At 44.1% G+C, this 26,673-nt stretch overlaps 1 protein-coding gene across 1 annotated transcript in view; it reads right to left on the minus strand.

Moving 5' to 3' along the window:
- Positions 1-23,939, minus strand: part of GABBR1 (gamma-aminobutyric acid type B receptor subunit 1) — a 238,597-nt gene extending 214,658 nt beyond the window's left edge. The window contains exon 1 of the mRNA XM_058167527.1: positions 23,688-23,939. The gene's annotated coding sequence lies outside the window, so the exon portion shown is untranslated. The remainder of the gene's footprint in view (positions 1-23,687) is intronic.
- Positions 23,940-26,673: the final 2,734 nt, after the last annotated feature.

The raw sequence follows: 26,673 nt of genomic DNA on the forward strand, positions 1-26,673 counted from the left end.
ACTGGCAGCGTCCGACCCATCGGCCCTTCACCCCACCCACCCATTGTCCTTAAATGCCAAGCCTACAGGATACGGCCTCTGCAGAAGGTGAGGGACTCGGTGTCTTCTCCTCCCCCCAGCCCCCACCTCCAAAACCGGGTTCCTCGCTTCTGTCCTTCCCAAGCCCCCAGCATTTCTTCATTATTATTTCAGGAGCTGGCGCACTGACTCATAGTGTTGCGGCTCATGCCGAGGTGGAGAAAAACAGCCAGGCTTGGCACACTTGACTGCCCAAGCAGAAGAAGGCTTCTCCAGAGGCCTGGCCGGGTGCTCTTGTAAACTTAACCATCTTGAAAGTTGCTCCAGGAAATAGGACGCCTCTCAAAAGCCCAGCCAAGCAGGAAGGAAGGAAGGAAGAAGGGAGGTGGACGCAACTCAAGGAGGGGGGGGAAAAATCTTGGAAAATCTCAGCGCAGAGATCTGTACACACTACTGCTAAGTGGGAAGCCGTGTTCAGCCAGCAGGAGCTGCCTTCCCTGTGGAGGCTTAGTTGCTGCCTGACCTCTGTCATTCATCATTTATTCAATGCTCTGGAGACGGGCAACACACAAACAAAAGAATCCCTGGGGCTGAACCTCCTAATCTGGGGATCATGAGGAGCTGGCCCAAAGTCACACAACTCTCTCTCTCTCTCTCTCTCTCTCTCGAGAGAGAGAGAGAGAGAGAGAGAGAGAGAGAGAGAGCAGACGCACGCAAATCAGAAGGTGGAAGGACAGATTGCGGACAGACTTTTCTCCCTGCGTCCAAGGGAATTGGCACAGCTGATCTCAGGATGGGCATAAGGAAGGAGGAGGATTTTAAAATCAGGTTCAGGCGGAAGGAAGGATGCTGACACCAGACAAAGGAAGATGCCTATCAGTGTGCCAATTCAGGAAATCCAGTAATCAGGCTTGGAACAGCTCCACTTACTCTCTGCCTAATTATCCTGTGGAATTCCCTGCCACAAGTTGCAGCTATAAATTTGGAGGAGGAGGAGGAGGAGGGGGGAGAGGTAGGGGAAGGAGAGGGGCAGGAGAAGGAGAGCATGAGGAAGAGAAGGAGAAGGAAAAGGAGAAGGAAAAGAAAAGGGGGAGGGGAGAAGTAGGGGAGAGGAGGAGGAGGAGACGGTGGGGAGGAGAAGGAGAAGAAGAAAGAGAAGGAGGAGGGGAGAGGTAGGAGAAGGAGAAGGAAAGAAAAGGAAAAGGAGGATAGGGGAGGAGGAGGAGGAGGAGGAGGAGGAGAAGGAGGAGGAGAGGAAGTGGAGGAGGGGAAGGGGGAGGGGAGGGGGGAGGGGAGGGGGAAAAGAAGGAGAAGGAAGAGAAAGAGAAGGAAGGGAGAGAGGGAGGGAAAAGGGAGGAGAGGGAGAGGGAGGAGAAGGAGAACCTTCCATTTTTCCACCCTAACTGCATTACCTGAACTCATAAATATTTTCACATAGACTATCAGTTCTTTATCACTGAATCGTTTCACTGAAGGTCTAGTTTTGGAGTTCAAAAGAAGAGTATCTTCCGGTGCTATTAGGGAAAAGTGATTAGCTGTAGCTTCTATTCTTCTCCATGATTATGAACAAAGAGAAATGTGTCAAAAAATATTTTGCCCAAAAGGAAAAACAAAATACTAAGCTCCTCCCAGGAGCTATACCAACATATATTATATCCTGGAAATTGAGATTATGGAATCAAAATGATGTTCTTATCACAGGATATATGAAACAAATCAGACGTGCGTAATCGGTAGTAACTCCCCCAGATCTGAAAGCTGCCCTTGATATGATATAATTCAAACTGATATTATTATTGGAGAAGCAGTGCTATGTTGCACTCTGAAAATTATGGCAGTAGAATCTGTCCTTTCTTAACTTTCATCTCACATTTGGCTGCAGGAAAAAATAAAAGGGTTCCTTGTAGAAAGGCTACAAATCTTCACTAAATGACCGAATATGCCAACCTCTCCCATATGGAATGAATGCAGTGACTCAGTTTCAGTCTAAGTGTGCTCAGAAGTCCAGGTAGTCCTTGACTTATGACCACAACTGAGACCAGAATTTCCACTGCTAAGCAAGGCAATGCCTCATTGAATTGTGCCCAGTTTCACAACTTGTTTTTGCCATGGTTTTAAGTGAATCAGGGCAGTTGTTAAGTGAGTCACATGGTTGTTCATTGTTAAGTGAATTCCATTTCCCCCATTGCTTGTCGAAAGCCCATTGGGAAATAGCGACCACGTGAACCTGGGACACTGCAATCATCATAAATACATGCTGGCATTCCAAATTTTGATCACATATCTGTGGAGATGCGGCGACAGTCATAAGTGTGAGAACCTGGTCATAAGTCACTTTTTTCAGCGCCGTTGTAACTTTGAACGGCCACTAAACAAATGATTGTAACCAATAAAGGAGAATAAGGAACTGGGTATGTCTAGTTTAACAAAAAGAAGGACTAGGAGAGACATGATAGCAGTGTTCCAATATCTCAGGGGCTGCCACAAAGAAGAGGGAGTCGGGCTGTTCTCCAAAGCACCTGAGGGTAGAACAAGAAGCAATGGGTGGAAACTGATCAAGGAGAGAAGCAACCTACAACTAAGGAGAAATTTCCTGACAGTTAGAACAATTAATAAGTGGAACGACTTGCCTTCAGAAGTTGTGAATGCTCCAACACTGGACATTTTTAAGAAAATGTTGGATAACCATCTGACTGAGATGGTGTAGGGTTTCCTGCCTGGGCAGGGGGTTGGACTAGAAGGCCTTCAAGGTCCCTTCCAACTCTGATGTTATGTTATGTTATGTTATGTTATGTTATGTTATGTTATGTTATGTTATGTTATGTTATGTTATGTTATGTTATGTTATGTTATGTTATGTTATGTTAATATGTGTAGCTCGGGGATGAAATGAGGGGTCCTTGGTGTGCTCTAAACTGGCTCATTTTCTTGCAGGCATTTCATTAACCAATTTAAGTAACATTACGTAGTTTGGATAATGAAACGTCTGCAAGAAAACAACCAAGCTCAGAGAACACCAAGGACCCCTCAAATGGTCGTAAGCCAAGGACTACCCATAAGTAAATAAGTCTCGTATTGGATTAAGTAGAACTAAAATGGGCAAAGGGTTGCAATGCTCAGAGTCGGATGCTGCTACCTCCAGCATTCTTCAACCCAATGCCTTGTAAGGTTCCTGAATCCCAGAAGCCTCAACCAGCATAGCCACTGAAGTCCAGGGCTTTGGCTTAATGCTAAGTTGTGCAAGGCAAAAAGAGGTACAGTGGCTCAGTGGAGAAGGAGAATGATGGTGGAGAAGGTCTGTGCTCTGGCGGTTTGAGTCCTAGCACCGAGTGATGGAGTGAGCTCCCGTCACTTGTTTTTTATTTTTATTTATTTATTTTGTCACACAGTATATATAAGCATAAGCATGAAATAACTATACAATATATAAGCATATATATACGTATGAGTATGTAATAACTATATTAATTGGATATAACGAAAGGAAACAATAGGACCGGAACGGTAGGCACGCTGGTGCTCTTATGCACGCCCCTTACAGACCTCTTAGAAATGGGGTGAGGTCAATAGTAGACAGTTTTTGGTTGAAGTTTTTGGGATTTTGGGAAGAGACCACAGAGTCAGGTAGTTTATTCCAAGCATTAACAACTCTGTTACTGAAGTCATATTTTCTGCAATCAAGATTGGAGCGGTTAACATTAAGCTTAAATCTATTGTGTGCTCATGTATTGTTGTAATTGAAGCTGAAGTAGTCTTTAACAGGAAGGACATTGTCATAGATGATTCTATGAATTAAACTCAGGTCATGTCGAAGGTGGCGTAGTTCCAAATTTTCAGGATTTCAAGTCTGGTGGCATAAGGTATTTTGTTGTATTCAGAGGAGTGGAGAACTTCTTCTTGCTTCAGCTTCTGCCAACCAAGCAGCTCAAAAGCATGCTGCATGCAAGTTGATACATGGGTAGCACTTTCAGAGGGCGGGAGGAATCAGTACTTTGAGCAGCAGTATAAATTCAACCAGTGCTGGACCTGCCCGAAGGTGCCGCCCAAATGCGAGGTGACATTTGTGGTGGAAAAAGCCCCGGATGATGCTGAAGAAAGTTATCAAGTCATATGAGTGTGGAGTTCGTCCGCCCAATGTAGTGAACTCTGGATAGTACATTAGCATGAACAGAACGGACTGGCCAATTGTTGGCAGCCAAACAACTACTTTGTAATAACAGTGTAGTCTCCTGGCTAATGTCACAACGCCATACGCTAAATAAATAAGTGTGCATGGCAAAAACTTTCCCAAAAGGTAGAACACCATTTTATTATGCCTTTCAATGCCTGTCTGGAATAGAGCAGCACAGAAATTTTAGAAATAAATGAATGTGTAATAAAAGAGGGAGAGAAAAAATTATAGAGAAAACGGGGGGAGAGGAGGGGAGGATGATAAGACAGCAAGAGGGGGGAGAGGAGGGGAGGATGTTAAGACAGTAAGAAATCTCCTTTTCTCCATTTTTCTCTTCTGCTATACCATTCCATCAATGGCTGCTTCTCCTCCTTCTCCTTCTCCTTCTCCTTCTTTTTTGATAAAACAGGGCCAAATACTTCCCTTTTGTTGCAAAGCGTTTTAACTCCTTCTTTAGGCACTGTTTTTTCAGCCTCTCTTTCGGATATATTCAGGGTTTTTGGGGGAGGGGGCAAAGGGGAGATGTTAATGAAAATGGTCATTGCTAGGGGAAATTTCTGTGATTAAAAAAATGATTGTCTTGCTCAGAATGATGTTTTTGTTTCAGACCATAGCTGTTTTGACAACTGATGCACCATTTAAATAGTGGCAGAAGGACATATCTAAATTTGTGTGGCAGAGAGTGGGGAAAAACCCACAAGTTAAATATAAGGTGTTACAAGATGCAAAGGAAAGGTGTTACAAAATGTAAGGGAAAGAAGAAGAGGCGACGTGATTTGAAATTGTATTTTGCAGCTGGTGGGGGGGGAAAGGGTGTTGCTGGGAAATAGAAGGCTTTTGGAGCTAGAGGAACATAACTTGGCATTTGGGTGGCATGGATATTTGTGGCACAACTAAGACAAGATTAATGCAGATTCTAAAATTCATTATGAGAATATAGAATAGACCCAGACCCAGATTGTGCCTGAAAACTCCTTTGTGGCTCTTAGCCCAAGAAATGATAAAATCATTTTATAGATGAGAAATAATTGCAAACAAAAAATGGCTAATTTATTGTGAAGCGGTAAAATTTTGCCAGGAGGAATATAAAATAAAATCTAGAGAAGAACTGGTGGCAGGAATATAATTATCAATGGTTCTCCTATTTGCAATTACTAGAAAGATTTAAAGTAGACAAAAGAATTTATGGCTGGTAACATTCTGGGAAAACAAGCGGCTGAAAGGATTAAAATGTACATTATGTTATATAATCTTAAAGAGAATTTTTATAACATGACGTACGGTTGCTATATGTCACCAGTGAAAATGTCTAGAATGTATAAAGGGATTTTAATTTATGTTGGAAAGGGAGCAACAAGAAGGGATATTTTATCTTGTTTGCTGGACATGTGAAAAAAGCTAAATAAATACATAAATCTAGATTCAGAAACATACACTGATTCAGAGGATTTTTAAATATTAACATGAATCAGCATACCAATGGGAGGTTGAACGACTAGCCTCGTGGTGTGACCAGAACAATCTGGAACTGAACACACTCAAAACCGTAGAAATGGTGGTAGACTTTAGGAGAAACCCTTCCATACTTCCACCTCTCACAATACTAGACAACACAGTATCAACAGTAGAAACCTTCAAATTTCTAGGTTCTACCACATCGCACGATCGAAAATGGACAGCTAACATCAAAAACGTCATCAAAAAAGGACAACAAAGAATGTTCTTTCTGTGCCAACTCAGAAAGTTCAAACTGCCCAAGGAGCTGCTGATACAGTTCTACAGAGGAATTATTGAGTCTGTCATCTGCACCTCTATAACTGTCTGGTTTGGTTCTGCAATCTAACAAGACAGACACAGACTTCAAAGGATAATTAGAACTGCAGAAAAAACAATTGCTACCAACCTGCCTTCCACTGAGGACCTGTATACTGCACGAGTCAAAAAGAGGGCTGTGAAAATATTTACAGACCCTGGACATAAACTGTTTCAACTCCTACCCTCAAAATGACGCTATAGAGCACTGCACACCAGAACAACTAGACACAAGAACAGTTTTTTCCTGAACACCATCACTCTGCTAAACAAATAATTCCCTCAACACTGTCAAATAATTTACTAAATCTGCACTACTATTAATCTTCTCATCGTTCTCATCACCCATCTCCTTCCGCTTATGACTGTAACTTTGTTGCTTGTATCCTTACGATTTATGCTGATACTGTTTCCTGATTGCTTATTTGTAGCCTATGACTATTATTAAGTGTTTATGATACAACATTTAACAAGTGTTAAATTTGTACCCTATGACTATCATTAAGTGTTGTAAGTGTTGTACCTTGATGAACGTATCTTTTCTTTTATGTACTCTGAGAGCATATGTACCAAGAAAAATTCCTTGTGTGTCCAATCACACTTGACCAATAAAATTATATTCTCTTCATTGAAGCCAGGGGTTTTTCTTCTGGGATTGATGGACAAACAGTGGGGGGGAGAGTAATGGAATTTGTTTTTTGTTTATGATCATTACAGCAAGATTATTTTACGCACAAAAACAATGGAGAAATTCTTGGGGAAGATGATGGAACTTGCTGAGACAGCCAAATTGACTTGAATTGGAGAAAAGACAATATCTACATTTATTGCTGATTGGAAACCCCTTTTTCCCATTTTTCTTTTTCTTTTCTTCCTTGCCCTTTTTAACTTTCTGTTTGGTTTCTTTCTTTTTCTTACTTCACATTACATCAGTGCTGATGATGTTACCTAGTTCGGGTAATGAAACATCTGCAAGAAAACAATCAAGTTCAGAGAGCACCAAGGATCCCTCACTTCAACCCTGAGGTAAAAATAGTCTCCTTCATTGATATATACCATTATTGCTTTGCTAGTAGATCTGATCACAAAGTTTTGGGTCTTTTTGTCAAGCATGTATTAGATAACAGATAAAGGTATAAACATGGTTATGAATATATGAAATGGATACGAATAAAATGACAGGGACTGTAGACTCATTGGTGCGCTTATGCACATCCCTTACAGACCTCTTAGGAATGGGGTGAGGTCAGTAGTAGATAGTTTTTGGTTAAAGCTTTGGGGATTTTGGGAAGAGACCACAGAGTCTGGTAGTGCATTCCAGGCATTAACAACTCTGTTAATGAAGTCGTATTTCCTGCAATCAAGTTTGGTGCGGTTTACCTTAAGTTTGTATCTATTGTGTGCTTGTGTATTGTTGCAGTTGAAGCTGAAGTAGCCATTGATAGGTAAGACATTGTAATGGATAATTGTATGTACTACGCTTAGGTCAGACCGAAGTTGTCTAAACCCAAAATTTCAAGTCTGGTGGCATATGGTATTATATTGAGGGTAAAGGAATGGAGGACTCTTCTCATGAAATATCTCTGGACTCTCTCAATTGTATTAATGTCCGATATGCAGTGCGGGTTCCAGACAGATGAGCAGTATTCGAGAATTGGTCTAGCAAATGTTTTGTATGATGGATATAAGGGATATCCATCAATAATATTCCTACTGGATCCTCCAGACTTGCATGCTTTGTGGTCACCTTCAAAACAGCATTAAAATATTGAGAATATAGGACAGCAATGTGAACAGTGCTAATCCTATCATAAGCAAGTCTCTTTGTTAAAAATGTTTGTTTAACCATCCTGGATGCAATACTTCCTATCCACCACTTTAAAGCTTTTGAACTAAAGAGGCTCTTAATGTTCTGCTTTTTTTCTTAATCCCTTGATACTCCTTTTAAAAAGAATGTTTCCCCCCCCCCCATTTAAAGACACAAGAAGGTAGTTTTAGTGACAAGTTTGCCAAGTTTTGCTAGAAATTTCTGAAATGTAGCTACTTAAACATCTCTCAAGGATTCTTTATAGGGTTTTCTTCCAACTCAGGGATAAACGGAATCAGGGATAAGTCAAAACAATTTCAGGACAGGTTTCTGTTGCCTGAAGCAAAATAAACAATGCAACCTGCTGTATTTTGACCTAAAAATCTACCCAAAACTCCAGCCTTGGTTTGTTGGTTTAGGCACTAATTGAGAAGCCACAGAAAAGAGGATTAAAAGGGAAAAAATGTTTCTGGAGCTTGTTTACACAAAATGCCTTGAGAAGGAATAGAATGTGACTTAGCATTAGGTTTAAGGATTGAGAGGAACAACCTCTGAATTGAAATACAATAGAAGAAGCTATTTCCAGAGCATAATTGTATAAAGCATATCTAATTGTTCATGAGCTCTTGAAACTTGAGTTCTTGAATACACATGCACAACCCCAAAGTTCACACTCTACCAGGTAAATCAGACTAGGAAACCAATGACATGTAGGCCAAGACTATTTTTACAGCAACAATTTTTACAGAAACTAAGCCCTGCGAGCAGTGGTGGAATTCAATTTTTTTTTACTACCGGTTCTGTGGCCGTGGCTTGGTGGGTGTGGCAGGGGAAGGATATTGCAAAATCTCCATTCCCACCCCACTCTGGGCCCAGCCAGAGGTGGTATTTGCCCATTCTCTGAACTACTCAAAATTTCCACTACTGGTTCTCCAGAACCTGTCAGAACCTGCGGAATAGCACCCCTGCCTTCTAGTCAGAATGTGCTTCCAATTTCCTCAATTTATCTTTGTGTAAACTAGGGAGGGGCTTATTTGGGACATTTTCTCCAGTTATTGTAGGAGAAGAAGTGGCAAAACCTTGGGATGGAGTTAAAAGAGGGACCAGCCTAGAATCGCTACATAGTCACAATCAGACTAAATCTGACTTCATTTGAATTCCACGGAACCCTTGTGTAACTCCAAGCAGGTTCTAATCATTAGCTGAGGGGATTCCTCTGCATACTGTAGGCTCCTTAGCAATAAATCAGTTTAATTGGACCTTTCACGTATGGACCTGATCTTTCCTTCTTGAAAGCTATTTTCTTGTCCAACCTCAGGTTCCTCTTCTGTAGCCCTTGCCTTGATAGCAGCCCTTCTTCCTGTCCTTCAAGGCCATTCCTTCTGCCTTCTGCAACCCTGGCTGGATGAAATTAAAGGAGCGAACGTCCAGGAAAAAGAACTGAGATGCCTTCCTTTTCCCAAACCTAGAACTACAGTTTGCAAAGTAAGGCCAGACAAAACTAACATTGAATTGCTTTTGGACATGGTCTCCAGACACGTATTTAATAATGTTGCTTATGTCTCATGTAGTATTATAGTGATTTCTGGGGCCACTTTCTTTATCCTCCAATTATTGACTGCTGGAATGGGATGGGAGTGGTGTTCCTGTGCCTTGTAAACATTGTGTTCATATACTAAAGTATACATCCCAGAGATATCCGGTGCAGAGTAAAGAAAACTCAATAGCAGCCATGATAATGCAATCAAAGCTCCACCTGTTTTTTTTAATGGGCATCATTTATGCAACACACATAAAAAAGAGGCAGAGTTTCAATCACAAGGTGGTACTATAGTCTGTAGAACGTCCCAGTCATCCAGGTCATGGTTGTCCCAAAGGTGCTTTTGCAGTTTTTTCCATTCCTCACTACCCTGTCAGATCTGAAGAAGCTTCTTGGATGAGAAGTGAAACATCTTCAAATAAAAAAACAAGAAAGTCCAGTTACCTGCTGAAAAAGGACCTTTGGGACAAGTGACTTTTTTTAATCAGTCTTACAGTTATCCCTGTAGATTCAGTCATTGGCCTCTCCTTTCAGAAACACCGCATGCACAAGCAGTCAAACTTGGCTTCTCTGGCTTGACCTGCAATAAACATTGAATAACTGTGGTGGAATGTCGTCTGGATTCCCAGGAGGGAGGGGCTGAATTCCATGGAGCAAAGAGAGAGCAAAGCTTAGAGAAGAGGGCTAAAGGAGGATCCTTCCTAACTCATCATCATCATCTGTTGACGACTCCATAATCCCTTGCAAGGTGGAGTCTGGGCAACTGAATGGAACTAGCGAAGTGTTTAATAGCCAGATGCCCTTCCTGTCACCGATATGGAGTTTTGCTCAGCGGATATATTCTCATTATGCCCAGAGACAGAAATATCTGCCTCTACCTAGAATTGAACTCACAGCCTCCTGATTATGAGGTGAGAGCTCCACCACTAGGCCACGGCACCACTCCTAGGATCCTTCCTAACTGTTCCCAGAGTATACCTGTAGCAATGCAAGCAGTTGCTTTAGTTTGGCAAGATTTGTGTCCATAGGTGAGGAACAATAATAATGGAAACTGCTCAAAACTAATTACATGCATGTGTCTTCTTGGGGCCTGATGTCAACTTTGCTGGATGGAGGTCAGAAGTGGTATTCAGCCAGTTCAGACTGGTTCCCCCGAACTGGTAGTGGAAATCGCGGGTGGTCCCACCCACCCACCCCGGCTCTATGGCATCCTATTTAGGCACATTTTTAGCCACATACATGCATGTAAGCTGCACGTGCAAGCATAGCACATGTCTGGAAGACCGTGTGCATGCGCGTGCACCCACATTTGCGAACCGGTAGGGAAGGTAAGTGAATTACCACCCCTAATGGAGATATATTGTGTGTTGAGAAGCTCTTCCAAAGTGTAGCAGGTGCAGCAAGAGGGGAAAAACTGACTACAATGTTGAGGATCTCAAGGAAAAACTCAGAAAAGCTCTTTTGCCTGATGCCCAAGAGGTACAGAGCTCAAAGTCATGGGACAGTGTTGAGATCACATTGAGGATCAGCCTTGCTGGGGATCCGCTCGGGGCTACAGGGATCAGGGCCCCCCACTGCTTTTCTTCTTTCCTACAACCGCTGGCTGCACGCTTGTCTCTCTGAGAAAGTGAGCAGTTACAGAGGCAGGAAGTCTCCCATTCACAGCTGCCTCTTTCCAGCCTGCTGGGTGGATTGACCTCCAGACGAGAGAGGGCAACAGCAACAGCCACAAAGAGAATGAGATGTGTTCTCGCAAGGCCACTGAAGAATTGTGCTCTCCTTTTTTTGTTTGTTTTAGTTCCTTCTAAGCAATTGCTGGGGGGGAAACAAATCATGCCAAATGTCTCTGTGTACTTGTCCATCTGAGCTCTGCAGATGTTCCCAACACTAATCAAATAAAATGGCAGTCACATTGATGGAGGCGTACACCAGGAGAAGAAACTCTCAAAGTCTTTGTTCAGTGCAGTGGTGGTATTCAGACGGTACTATCCGGTTCGGGTAAACTGGTAGCGGCGGCAGCTGGAGGCTCCGCCCACTCACCCGGACATCATCATGTCCTGTTTTTGATGCTCTGCACACTCACATTTGCTCACCTGTCCTCAACATTACACTCAGTAACAGTATTGATTGGAAGACCAACCCAACAGAGAAGAGTAAGCATGTGGAGTATTACTTCCAAAGGCTTTTTAAGACAGGTAGGAGGCTACTTGAGGCATGGGGATGCAACCAGTGCTTGCCATAGAGATTGTGTATCATTGTGAATTAGTACAACAAATTGATCTTTTTCCTATCCACAAGAGTGCCACCTACACCATTTGGTAAATTGACTCCTTGCTGAGAGCTGTGAAGAGAAAAAATTCATCTTTCATCTTCCAAAAATATCTTCTTCTTTGTAACTCTTTTACTACAATAGCCTCGCTAGTGAAAACTCAAGTATGGCTCTATTCTTCCTCTAAGTATAATTCCAGCAAGGGTTATTAAGAGGGTGGCTTCAGCTATTCGGTAATTTAGGGTTTTCTTGGTGGCCTAAGGAGTCACAACATGTTGTTGTTGTTGTTAGTCGTGAAGTTGTGTCCATGGACAACGTTCTTCCAGGCCTTCCTGTCCTCTACCATACCCTGGAGTCCATTTAAGCTCACGCCTACTGCTTCAGTGACTCCATCCAGCCACCTCATTCTCTGTTGTCTCCTTCTTCTTTTGCCCTCAACATAGAGCAATTTAACTGATTGGGCAAAGCAATTCTCTTCCGAAAGGGATTGTCTTTCAATTATCCATGGTTTAAAAAAAAAAAGAGAGAGATTGGAAGATGTGGAGAGGCCTGTCCCATAGAATCATCAAGAATTGGACATTAATTGAATGGATATCATCATCACTATCATCATCTTTTTTAAAAATGGAGGTTATTCCTGATCAGAAAAAGAAGCAAAGGGGACCTGCCTAACAACATCCAAGCAGGTAACAAGCGAGGAGTTCAGCTAAAATTTACAAATTTGATTTTGTGTTTTGGATTGTTGGCATCACTTGTTATTTTTTCTAAATTTCCAATTTCTCAATAAACTCCTTAGGATGATGGAGAGAGAGGAAGGGAGGGAGGGAGGGAGAGAGAGAGAGAGAGAGAGAGAGAGAGAGAGAGAGAAGAGGGCTCGATCTTTTTTTTTGTTTTTGTTTACATTTATACCCCGCCCTTCTCCGAAGACTCAGGGCGGCTTACAGTGTATAAGGCAATAGTCTCATTCTATTTGTATATTTTTACAAAGTCAACTTATTGCCCCCCCAACAATCTGGGTCCTCATTTTACCTACCTTATAAAGGATGGAAGGCTGAGTCAACCTTGGGCCGGGCTCGAACCTGCAGTAATTGCAGGCTACTGTGTTCTTAATAAGCCTTAATAAGCCTTAATAACAGGCTTTACCAGTGTGAGCTAAACCGGCCCTGTTGAACGTATGTTGAAAGTATGAACTTTCCAGCTGGATAAACTAGAATATATCAGGATGGTCAGTCTGTTTGATAGCAATCAATCATTATTATTAATTAATGCTGAGCTCCTTGGAGGTTTTAAATTGTACCCCTCTCACTCTGTAACATTTAGAAATACCCACTTCGGGGAGTGGCGGGGGGAGAAGTTGTCATACCTACAAGATTGATGTTTACCTTAAAGACATAATGAGAATAATATCCAGAACCCTTAAATCCACATCGCTCTCGTGGGTCCCTGTTCTTTCTAACATCACCCCTCCTGATCTCAGGCAACAACTATAGATAGTCCGAGTATGAAATAAGATAAATCTGCCATTGACTCCTAGAGACCTTCCAATACATAGAATATTAGATCCTCTACCTCTCACCAGGCTTAAGTCTAGGAAAGCATTTTGGAATAACATACCACGGATTTACAATCTAGAGCAGGGGTCTCCAACCTTGGCCGCTTTACGACTTGTGGACTTCAATTCCCAGAATTCCTCAGCCAGCTACTTGTGGACTTCAACTCCCAGAATTCCTCAGCCAGCCATGCTGGCTGAGGAATTCTGGGAATTGAAATCCACAAGTTGTAAAGTGGCCTAGCTTGGAGACCCCTGTTCTAGATGAAGAATGGTGATTAAGATGGGCAACGTTTAACAACCTGTAATCAAACAGATCACACAGAGCCAACAAAACCACTTTCCAGGAATGCAGTTGTTCCAGAAAATATGGAGCCACTTGAATAGAACCAGGACAGGACATGCCAGAATTAAGGCAAAGTTCATTAAATGGGGAATGGGCCGACTGTCGTGTCCCACTCCTCCGCTGACGGCCGGGTCAGGGAAATCCGAATCAGGCTTGCCTCTGCAGCTCTGCCCAAAGTCCTAGCAAAGTCCTCAGAGCAGGCAGGAGACCAGTAAGTGACTTCAGCAAGATAAGTTCGACTTTTGCCTGACTCAGAGACTGCCAGAAAGCAGATCCTTTATATAGACCATGGGGTGTGGCTCCATGACTCAGCACTCATTAAGGCCTGCCCCTCCCTTCCTTCTGTTGCCTCCGCCTATCCAATCTTCTGATGCGAGGGTCACTCCAATCAGCTGTTGGTAATAAACCCTCCTCAGGCTCACATGCTGTGGAGGAGGGGGAGGGGTCTAGCTGCTCCGTTTGCCTGGGCATGGAGTCAGGGCTGGGGCCGAGAGGTGCTCCTTCTTCTGCAGTTTGTCTGGGCATGGAGCCAGGACTGGGGCCGGGAGGCATACATTCCTCCATGTTCGGGAGCAGATAAGAAGGCCCCGGCTGCTCTGAGGGCGGGCAAGACACAACACCGACAGCTCACAGTGCCACTGTGGTACACAGGAACAAACTATAACATACATAGTTCAAAAATGTCCCCTCAGGAAATTTTGAAACACTTGGGATGATCTCACCACAGCTACACCAGAAGCAGTTAGATGGTTAGCTTCCTTAGATATTAAATTATAACATCTATCCCGTTATAATTCTATGGTTCCATATTATCATGCTTCCCTGAAAATAAGACCCAACTGGATAATAAGCCCTAGCATGATTTTTCAGGATGCTCATAATATAAGCCCTACCCCGAAAATAACCCCCAGTTATGATCATCAGCCAGACAAACCCATTAGTACCGTATTTCCCCCAAAATAAGACCTAAGTGGAAAATAAGCCCTAGTGCATCTTTTGGAGCAAAAATTAATATAAGACCCAGTCTTATCTTCGGGGAAACACAAATAGTGATTTTCTTTTTTATCTTAATTTAATATATCATCTCCTATATTCTATTGTCCAGATATCTTACGTGCATCCTTACATTCTGATGCTTTATTTAAACTAAATTTGTGTATCAGTGATACATGACCTCTGTAGATACTTACGTTAAATAAATAAATAAATAAATAAATAAATAAATAAATAAATAAATAAAAAATAAATAAATAAATAAATAAATAAATAAATAAATAAATAAATAAATATCTCCTCAGGACAAGAGAGAAATAATAAGAGTTTATGGTATCTCTCTGATAAATATATTGTGGGTTGATAGTGTACATAAAGGGCAAAATGGCTGTTTGATTGGCATACAATCAGAACAAGTGAGTCTCCAACCAGCAGAAATACACACTCTTTCTTCAGGCTCAATCACACAAAGGTACACACACTCCAATGGTAGAATTCAATTTTTTTTACTACTGGTTCTGTGGGTGTGTCTTGGTGGGCATGGCAGGGGAAGGATACTGCAAAATCTCCATTCCCACTCCACTCCAGGGGAAGGATACTGCAAAATCCCCATTCTCACCCCACTCCAGGGGAAGGATACTACAAAATCCCTATTCCCTCCCCACTCCTGGGGGAAGGATTCTGCAAAATCTCCATTCCCATCCCATTCTGGGGCCAGCCAGAGGTGGTATTTGCCAGTTCTCCGAACTACTCAATATTTCCGCTACCAGTTCTCCAGAACCTATCAGAACCTGCTGAAGAGCACCCCTGACCCACTCCCAAGTATCAGGGCCTATCTTACAGCAAGCCAAATCAGTGTCCCAGATTGATCCTCAATAATGCCTAGGTGTTTATTGCGGCATCTATCTACAATCAGACACACGTACACCTAGCAAAACAGCTTTGAACTTAAAAATCCTGAATTCTGAACTTACAGTATTTTCTCAGTGTCAACACATGAAGCTTCTCCATCTTCAGGTATGAGTAGTACGAGTCTTCAGAGGAGGCATATTTTGAAACTAGAGCTGCAGCTGAAATCAAAAGAGGTTGAATATTCCTTTGTAGGAAATCTTGACTGAGTCCTAGTGCGTTTGACAAGGTATCTTCAGTTCCTTTCCTTGTGCCAACTTGATTTTGAAGATGGAAGCACAATTGTCACTACGTTTAGTTGTCATTCCCCATTTATGGTTACAAAGTAGATCAAATGGATTTAACCTTTGACTTCCTTTGGCACAAATTTCCCCAACACTGACTGTTTCCAATCAGATCCAGAGGTGGGAAATCCTTGTATAGTTACACCTTTTTTATTATTATTTTATTATCACTTTCTTGATCTGCTTGTTAACACAAATGATGGGGATACAATGTTCACCCTGGAGATGCTGGGTTTTTTTCAATTTGAAACTTTAAAATGTTTTAGATGTACACCTAGTGAAGAAGGGTCAAATGTTATAAAAGAATAAGCTCAACACAATTTGATCGTCAGGTTTTAGCCAAGGCTGTAAACTCAGCAAATCGTACCTTCTTGTTTATAGGTTTCAGAACATGATCTCTCTCTCTCTCTCTGTCTCTCTCTCTGTCTCTCTCTCTCTCTGTCTCTCCCTCTCTGTCTCTCTCTCTCTCTCTCTCTTCCACTCTTCCTCCCTCCCTCCCTCTCTCTTAATGAAATTGATTATGAACACAGGAAGCTGCCTTACACAGTAAGACTCTTCATCCATTTAGCTGAGTATTATCTTTCATAATTGAGGGTTGCAACTCTCCAAGGTATCAGACGAAGGTTGTTAGCAATCCTATTTGGAAATGCCGGGAGTTAATCCTCACCAGACTTCTACATGTAAAATATCTGACCCTACCTCACATCCCGGAAAAGTACTCACAGAATTTTATATATGGAACTCACAGCCATAGGAGAGCCCTGATGATGAAAAGGTTAGGTTTCTCTGAAAGACAGATTGATTCACGAACAGTAGGGTTGCTGGTGGGAACTAAATGGAACTGTCCATGTTAGGGGAAATGGCTGTGTTTATACCGGTACATTGTCCTTTAACAAAGTATTGCTTGTTTCAGACTTAACAAGAACAGTTATTCTTGTTAATAACTGTTCAGTTATGTCACAGGCGTGACTGGATAGCTTATCTCAGTGTTAAGGTTGCAGGTCCAGAATAGTGTATGGGAGGAATGGATAAACTTTTATTACCCAAGAGCCAGATTTACCTAAAATGGTAGCCCCCAGACTCATTCTATAAGATGCCTAGTAGAGAGCCAGTTTGATGTATTGATGAAAGTGCTGCCTTAAAAACCAGAGATGGGGATGATAGATAGATAGATGGATGGATGGATAGATAGATAGATAGACAGATAGATAGAAAGAAAGATGTAGATAGATAGATAGATAGATAGATAGATAGATAGATAGATAGATAGATAGATAGATAGATAGACAGACAGACAGACAGACACAGACAGATAGATAGATGTAGGTAGGTAGGTAGATAGATAGATAGATAGATAGATAGATAGATAGATAGATAGATAGATAGATAGATAGATAGATAGATAGACAGACACAGACAGATAGATAGATGTAGATAGATAGATAGATAGATAGATAGATAGATAGATAGATAGATAGATAGATAGATAGATAGATAGATAGATAGACAGACACAGACAGATAGATAGATGTAGATAGATAGATAGATAGATAGATAGATAGATAGATAGATAGATAGATAGATAGATAGATAGACAGACACAGATAGATAGATAGATAGATAGATAGATAGATAGATAGATAGATAGATAGACAGACAGACAGACAGACAGACAGATAGATAGATGTAGATAGATAGATAGATAGATAGATAGATAGATAGATAGATATAACAGATAGATACTAGATAGACAGACAGACAGACAGATGTAGATGATAGATGAGTGTCAAGGGACAAAGCAAGCATTTTTCATTTTCCTGTGGTTTGAAAAGTGACCTTCATTTCATTTCTGAAAATAGTATCTTAGCACAAAGTTTTTATATTTATCTCCTCAAAGGATGAGAATGCACACTGGTGATTTTGGGCTATTAACTAATCCACGCAAAAGACCTTATGCTTTGTGTTACGGATGCACCCAGGCATGTCATGTTCAGCAAGCCATCATTAAACAAAACACGAATTTAGTGCAACATATATTACAATATCAATAACTAGGAAATCAGCCTGGCACGGTTGGAGGTTGCCATCATGACCTGTTGACAGAATTTGCAGGGAGATTTGAAGGGGGGGGGGTGTCCAAAAGTCAAAGCAATGGCCCAAATGCATGATGAATACCCCACCCCTTTTCACATCTAAAAACATAGATAAACCCAGGGTTGATGTTTGAATCACATGGTTGCAATCATCACCTCGAAATTTTGACAGCTCTCACTCCACCCCCACCCCCATCGCAGACACTCCTATATTTTGGCTGTCTGGATAAAGCTGTATTTCCCAACCTAGACAGCTTTAAGGACTTGCAAGGCTGGCTGGGGAATTCTGGCAGTTGAAGTCCACCCTTATTTAAGCCGCCAAGGTTAGGAAACACTGCGATAAAGACCGCTGGGCTAGATGGTTCTAATACTCTCATGGAGATTTCACTATAATTTTAGGGTCAAGGTGGAGCTGTAGAGCTAGATTTGCCCCTGTATCACGGTACATTGATGGCTTTGGGGTAAACCATACCTGACTGGGCTAGCTGACCACACCCAGCCACAAAACATGACTTAGAAATCCTCAAGGGCAAGGTTCATTCAAGCCACCATGATGCCCTGCCAATGGTGCAGTACCTTCTTTGAGGCTTCTTGACTCAGCCTTCCATCCTTCCAAAATCAGTAAAATGAAGACCCAGATTGTTGGGGGCAATATGCAGACTTTGTAAACTGCTTGGAGTGTGCTGTAAAGAAGTGGTCTCCAACCTTGGCAACTTGAAGTCTGGCGGACTTCAACTCCCAGAATTCTGGGAGTTGAAGGCCTCCAGGCTTCAAGTTGCCAAGGTTGGAGACCCCTGCTGTAATGCACTATCAAGCGATATATAAGTCTAAGTGCTAATGCTATCATCAAAATGATGTTAGGGCTCCTCTGTCCCCCTCCCCAAATGTTCTCTTTCCTGATCCCTGTGGGGTAATGAGTTTGAAGGCTAATCGAAGCTAATAAGAGTTTCCAAGCCAGTTGCCTAGCTATTATCTGTCACTGGACCTGACCCAGGCTAAGGAATTCTACCCAGAGCCTTCCATCAGTCGGTTCTTCTCTTCCATGATCTTCCAAGGCCATGCTCCCACCCTCCCCAATCCCACACGCAGGTTTCTGCCATGGGGGAGCAGGAGTTACAATGCCAATGCAAGAATGATTTTCCTGCTCAGCACAGCATCAGCACAGCCAGAGCTAAAGGGAAGCTCACCGCTCCAACGTCCAAGCAAGATTGCTGGAGGGGAGCTGCCCTTCATCTCTTCCCACCCACTCACCCATCCCACATACACACAGACACCTCCTGCCTCCCAGCCACTGACAGTTTCTTCCCCTTGAAGTCCCAGGAGACAGCAGCGATGGGGGGCCGAGCCCCAGAAACATCCGCTCCAGAATCTATTTACAGAGTGAAAGAATCAGCATTTTGCAGGAAATAAATAAATGCAATCTGCCAGCTTCTCCATTACTTGTGCCACCTTGGTTAGTTCACCCATTAATATTAATCAGGCTGCTGTCACACTTTTCCCCCCCGCATGCAGAGCGGTTCTTCTGGATCCATACCTCATTCCTTCTTCAGAACAGTTCTCGGTACCAAGTTGGGATGCAACAAAACTCAGGGGCTTAACGGTTGTCTTGTAATCCATAGCAGTTAATGGACCTTTCAAAGAATTCTATGAGGATGAAGGTTCGTTCTCCGAGCTTGTGGGTTGGTTTCCGAACGTTTCATTACCATGCTAGGTAACATCTTCAGTGGAGTTTAGGGGATGTCAGTGTCCGTGTTCTGTTAATAAAGGCTTCAGGTGTAGTTGTGTTAAGTGAGGGTCTTGTCTGTGGATCAGCTGTCACAAGACCCCATCAGTAACAGTAACAGAGTTGGAAGGGACCTTGGAGGTCATCTAGTCCAATCCCCTGCTCACACAGTAGCAACCCACCACTGCTTCCGAGGTGGGTAAAATGAGGACCCCAGATTGTTGGGGGCAATATGCTGACTCTGTAAACTGTTTAGAGAGGGCTGTAAAGCATTGTAAAGCGGTATATAAGTCTAAGTGCTATTGCTGTTGCATCCAACAGGCAAAGTCAATGGGGGAAGCCATGATCATTTAACAACAGTGTGAACAACTGCAGTGATTGGCTTAACAACAGTGGCAGAACAGGTTGTAAAAACTCACTTAACAATAAGCCTTGCATAACAACAGAAATTCTGGTCTCAATTGTAATCGTAAGCCGAGGACTACTTGTACGTTAATTGATTACCATAAAGTGGTTGTACTTCTACTTGTCGTTGTTATCCCCATTTTACCAAAGTGAAACTGAGAAGTGTTATTTGTCCAAAACCCACGGGGTTTGCTTGCAGCCGGGAAGAGATTTGAACACAGGGCCTCCTGGCTTGGATCTCATGCCTACGGGCGCTAGTCTGCTTTGGCAGCAGGGTGGCAAAGGATCCTGGAGCTTAATGGTCTTGCTGGAGTCTGCAAGACGGGAGGCTTTGATGTACAACTTCAGTGTACAAAGCACCCAGCTCAGTTTTCCTCTGCCGCCAGCCAATATTTTGCAACGGCTTCTACACAAACCAGCAAAAGGCAGCTCCTCAGTCATGCCATATGCGGTTTTGCATTTTAAAGTCATTTAAAATTATGGCACCATCATGCTGACAGGAATAGAAATGTATCTTTCCTCCCTGCTACTTCGAGGCTAAATACATTACCTTGGGAATAAGCCTCGATGCATTGTTTAAAAAGAGACAGAGAGAAAGCCAAGTCTTTTTCTTTCTTTCTTTTTTTTACTTTATCTCTCTCTCACTCACTTGCCACGCTCTAGTGGCCATCCAGGGACCCTTTGCTGAAGAGAATTCACCTGAGTAAAGTTCAGGGTTTAGTGTAATCCTGCCCCCCCCCCATTCCAATGTGAGGCTTGCACCACAGGCAAATCTTCATGACGGTTAGATTCACATCATGCACTTTATTATTTATCCCTGCACCTCTGAGTAGGCAAAGCCATTCCTATCCTGAGAGAGAGAGAGAGAAGAGAAGAGTGTGAGAGAGAGGGAGAGAAGAGAGAGAGGGAGGGAGAGAAGAGAGAGGGAGAGAGAGAAGAAAGGGAGAGAGAGAAAAGAGAGAGAGAGAGAGAGAGAAAGAGCCCTGCTACTCGATCACAGCAAAACCAAAAGAGCATTTGTGGTACTTTAAAGTCTAACAAATGTGTTGCAGCATAAGGTTCGGTGGATTAGACTCCATTTCATCATATGCAATTTGTAAACAAGCCCATATTTATACACAAAGCGGCATTAAAGGAGGGAAGAAGCATGGGTGCGCATACAGGCCGACTGGGCTGCAGCCCAAAACCCCTGATTCAGAGAGTTCTCTTCCAAAATGGCATGCACTTGCCCATTCTTTCCAGTACGGTATTTTATTTCTTGTAACATGAGCCTCCTTCTCAGTTACCGCTCAAAGCACAGCAAGCAGAGGTTGGACTTTTCAGTCAGAACCCTCTATGTAACACTGCAGACCTCTTTTCATGGGGGGGGGGGAAAGAAAGAAAGAAAGCCTTTAAAACAAATCAGCAAACAAATGACTCTGCCTGTGGCTGGTTTCTTTTATTATTATTTTTTAAAAAGTTGGACAGCTGTGTGCAAAAAGGCAAGCTTCCCCTACACAGACCTCTGCCTATATATGGGGGCATCCAAAGCTCCATGATTGAATGAGACCAGCAGTCATATCCCTGAGTGACAGATGCACCAGTAAGGAAAACTTTGAAGCTTTGGCTTCCCAGAGAACACAGAAGATGTCAACCTTGCCCAAACGCTTAGTAACATAAGACAGGACTTTCCCTGTGCACACTTGCAAATGTGTGGATGTGGATTTCAGAGCTGGGAACATTGTAGGGGATTCTTTTATGTACACTGAGAGCGTATGCACCAAAGACAAATTCCTTGTGTGTCCAATCACGCTTGGCCAATAAAAAATTCTATTCTATTCTATTCTATTCTATTCTATTCTATTCTTTAGCGCTAGTTAGCTGGAGCCTTGATCAGACCTCTGCGTATAGATATCGGCACGAGAGTGTAATATGGAAAATATAGGTCCTGATCCCAACGAAGAAATTTTTTAAAAGACTACAGGGAGTTCTCAACTTACAAGAAGTTCATCTGTGACCGTTTGAAGTTACCCCAGCGCTGAGAAATGTGACTTACGGCTATTTTTCACACTTATGACCATTGCAGCCTCCCCGTGGTCACATGATTTACATTCGGATGCTTGACAACTGACTCACATTTATGACAGTTGCAGAACCCCAGGGTCACGTGATCACCTTTTGCGACCTTCTGACTAGCAAAGTCAATGGGGAAACCAGATTCACTTAACAACTGCGTTACGCATTTAACGACTGCGGCGGTTTGCTTAACAAATGTGGCAAGAAAAGTCATAAAATGGGGCCAAACTCCCTTAACGAATTTCTCATTTAGCAACATTAATTTTGGACTCAGTTGTGATTGTTAAGCTGAGGACTAGCTGTATGCCCTGAAAATCTATTTGTCTTTGAGATTGCTTTTATTCTTCACCTGCTACCGATGCCCATATATTTACCTTCTGTTTCATCCCTGCTGCATTAAAACTGGTCTAGAACCTTTTTGCGTCCATCAGCTCCTGGCCAGAGTGGGACGTCCACCAGAGCCGGACGTCCACCATCTCAATGCAGGTGAGGGCCTGGGGGTTTGCCACCTCTCTTTTCGTTACATTTAGATTTAGGCTGCAGCTACCCCTGAGCAAATCCTCACTCCACACTCCTGAAGAGAGACTATTCACTGCCTGGAGGCATGCTTGCAGCTGCCTCAAAGGCTGGAGGTACACATTAACCCAATTTCCTAAGCGTCCACTGAACCAGGGGAGAACTGTTGGCCTTCGGTGGTCAAGGGAGAAATCTGGCATGGTAAGGACATGATTTGGGATGGGGTCATCCCAATACAGGCTATGGGTGGTAGAATCCCAGAAGTCCATGGGGACTACAGGTGAGCTTTTGCACGCAGATAAACTCTCCTGCATACTGCCCACATCCATATTCCCACAGATGTCATCCAGCCCTACCTTTCTTTGGGATGAGAGACAGAAAGAAGGGAGTTAAGAAACTGTCCCATGGCAGAATTTTCAGCCAAGCCTTAGGAAAAAGTTTAGTGACAAGAGAGGGGGGGGGTGGAGGTGATGCTTTAAAAAAGGGGAGAGGTGAGTTTTCTGGGAAAATAGTCGATTGGGCAAAACATGCCATCTGGGAGCCAAAGCTAGCACCCCAAATTAGCGGGCAAACCAGAGGAGGAGGTGTACCCGGCAGAGGCTGGGATAGGTTTGGTGGAGGGTTTAAGTATGAGAAGGAGCAGGATAGCACATGGGAAATCGCAAGGCCTAGATGTCAGCTGAGCCTGGCTCTTTGCTAAAATGTGCCTCCTTAGCCCTCTCTTCCCATAAGTGCCTTCCGGACACTGGAAATGCACAGAATGAGCGAGCTCTGGACTTCATTCCAGATTGAACTATTTCCTTGGCCCCCCCTGGCTCTGGGGACAGGCATTAAATCAACCCGGTTGGCACCAGGCATAAATCCAAGCCTTGCTGCAAAGCACCCGCTCTGTAAATTGCTGCCCTGTACACGAGGGATGGCGTTGGCACTTTGCCACAGAGCGAACCGCGGTGATTGATACCCTGCTACAGTCGCACGCTACAGTGGTCCCATCACCCTTCCCACATCCCAATGCCCCGGGGTTGCCCCCTCCCCTCTCCATTTATTGACCCGGAATAGCCTTTTCCCAGGTCGCCTTCCCGGCGCTACAGAATCTCCTGTCCCACCAAAGGGCGAAGCGATGGATCAAGACAAAGGCTTGCTAGCGCCGCTCGCCCGCTCCTTCCCACGGTAGGCCAGAGAACGAGGGATCCCTACCTGGGGCGCTGTCCAAGGTGCCGGATCTTCCAGCCGAGCGGGTGGCGCCTTGTCGGCGTCCCCAGAGGCGCTGGGCAGAGCTGCGGATCAGCGAGGCTTTCCCCAAAGCGGAGGCATCCCGGGGGCAGAGCCCAGGCTAGGAAGAGCCGCCCGGGAGGCTGCGGGAGCGACGGAAGAGGGACAGCCGTCTAGGTGATGAAGGGATCCCAGCCGGAAGGAGGACGAGATCTCGCCACTAGGCAGCGGGAAAAGGAGGGAGCGAGAAGGCGGGGGGGGGTGGAGGGGTTGGAGCGGCAGGTCCCAATCTGGGATCACTGGGAGAGGAGGGGCGGCAGGTCCGGGCTGGGATCTCTCGGACAAGGCAGATGGGCGCCGGGTTAGAGGCTAGCGAGGTGGGGCGGTGCCGGGAAAGGGAAGGCAAAAGGGAAGGAGGGGAGGAGGAGGAAGAGGAGGAGGGCGGCTCAGTCCGTCGCCGCCCGCCACCCCCGCCCGCCCGCCCGCTTGGGCGGCTGTTGCTGCTTTCTCCGAAGAAAAAGGGGTTTGGTGATGAAGTAGAGGAGGGGCCTGTGCGTGCCTGAGAAAGAGAGAGATATGTGTGTGTGTGCGGTGTGTGTTCTGTGTGCGTTCTCTCTCTCTCAGTGTGAGTGTGTGTGTGTGTGTGTGAACACGAGCGTGCGCGCGATCGCCGGCGAGAATATCCCGCAATCAGCGGAGCGAGGAAGGGGAAGCGGCGCTTCTCCTTCGGGGCGACGCCGCGCCCGGGCTGGGAAGGCGGAGAGAGGGCTCGGGAAAGTGTCCAAGTAGCGCGCGGCGCTTGGCGGCGAGGAGCTGTCCAAAAGGGCGGGAGGGACGCGCGCGGCCAGGTGCCCGGAGTTAGACCCGCGAGCACGCGGGAGTTCCAGCCCGCCCGCCTGCCCTGCCTGCCTGCCTGCCTGCCGCGAGGTGGGTGGGTGGGTGAGTGAGCGGCTGGGAGGGGAAGAATGATTGACAGCCGGCCGAGCGGGCGGTAGAGCTCTGCCGCGCCGAACTGCCCGTGAGCGGCGCGGCGACGGGTGTCTTGCTGGGGAAGCGCCCGAGGTGCCGCTTGCAGCTGCCTTCCGAAGCCACGCCTCTCCCCGCATTGTTGTTCTGAGGCTCGGTCGGGGAGTCGTGGTCGTCTTTGCTAGAACCCAAAACGGAGCGGTGTTTGGTTTAGCGTGGCTGCCGTGACCTCACCTCAAGCCACGGCGCTCTGCTTTGGGAGAGGTGGGATGAATGGGGTTTAGCGCGCCTTAGGCAAGGAAGCCGCTTGGGTGACTTTGGGCCAACCCAAAGAAAGAGGAGGAGGCAAGGGCAAGCCACTTCCGAAATCTTGTCAAGAAAACTACGGGGACTTAATCCAGGGAGTCACCAGAAGGCAAAACGGACTCAACGGTGCACCTAAAAAAAGCAACCAGTAGGACTTTTGTCCTAAACAAACCGTGGTCTATCCAAAGATCACTTCATACAACAGTTGAATCAGGACACCGTATAGCGAAGTGTGGTTTCCCTTCTCCACCTCCCTCCAGTGCCCCACAGATTAATTAAGGGTAAGAACTCCTTGTCCCAAAGGTGCTTTTTCAAGAGGCAACCGAGGGGTTTCTTGGTTTTGGTTTCTTTTGTTTTGAGATGTTTTGCTTCCCTTCAAAGAGAAGCGAAACCTCATCAAAGAAAAAACAGAAAGTCCAGTTGCCTCTTGAAAAAAAGCACCTTTGGGAGAACTGCGACCTGGATGACTGAGAATCTCCATAGAGGTTAAGAACTCCTTGTACCTACAATTCGACTTTCATATAAGAAAGGAACCAGAAGAAACGTTAAAGTTAAATGTTTATCCAACTTTGGCTGGTTTTGAATACTAAGCAGGAGTGGCTGGCTCTTGAATGGCAGACGGCAAGATAAATCTGGGACTGCTATAAGATGCATTGGGAAATTGAAGGTTAACTTACAGTGGTAGATCTGTTCCCACCACCAATGTTCGTTGTCTCAAAACAGTGCGTGCAAATGGTTGCTGAGACCAGCTATTGATGTACTTGTGCTCGACCAGTGTCATACTGTGAAAATATTCTTTATTATGGGATATATGGCTGTCTGGTAGCCACAAAAGGCCACAATAATTCTCCAGGCCATCACTGTAGATAATCATCTTTCAGACCGTACAAATGCTTCTGTTTCTGAGGCCAGTTTCAGTAAATGCAAAGCATTCCTTCATTCAATTTAAATAAACCAAGGATGATGTTTGGTAAAACCATTATCCCTGTTTATTAGATGCAATTTTCTCCCTGTCTTCCCCTTTTCTTCCTTATCCAGCTGGCTATCAGGGAAAAAAAACCCCAATAATTAACAACAGTTAAAGGTCTCCACCAATGATTTGCAAAGGATGTTTGAAATTGGGCTGAGTGCCATGTGAAATTTAAGCAAGGGCCACATGTGGACTTTGTTATATTTTTATTTCTGTAATTTATGTGTTCATTTATTCAATTTCTACGGCTGCCCATCTCAGACAAAGTGACTGGGCAGCAAACAATCATAACAATGCTTTGGTTCTTTCAATTCTTTTTATAATACATGAGCGACAAAATACAATATTAATAATTGTATTCAATCATCCCAAACCAAATCAGTCAACCATACAAACTATAATAAGCTAATTCAAGCAGAGTAAATCATCATCATCATCATCCGGTGATCGTAAAATGTAGCACCATATATCATCAGTACCTTTAATCAAATGTCTCAAGGTTCTCTTGATTACTCACATGTCAATCTCTGAAGGTGCGTTGTCAAAGCTGACAGAACATCAGAAGCGAGGGTGCAGAGATCTTATACCTCTGCCAGATCCTGCCAGATCCTTCATCTGGGAGGAGGGCTTTACATAGGAAAAGAGCTCCTGCTGAAAACGCTCACCTCTTGCTGCATTTTACAGACTTCCTCTGCAGACATAGCTAGAGGACGCCGTATCTCCTACTAG

This window comes from Ahaetulla prasina, chromosome 2 (assembly GCF_028640845.1).
Source record: "Ahaetulla prasina isolate Xishuangbanna chromosome 2, ASM2864084v1, whole genome shotgun sequence".
Classification (NCBI taxonomy): Eukaryota; Metazoa; Chordata; class Lepidosauria; order Squamata; family Colubridae; genus Ahaetulla; species Ahaetulla prasina.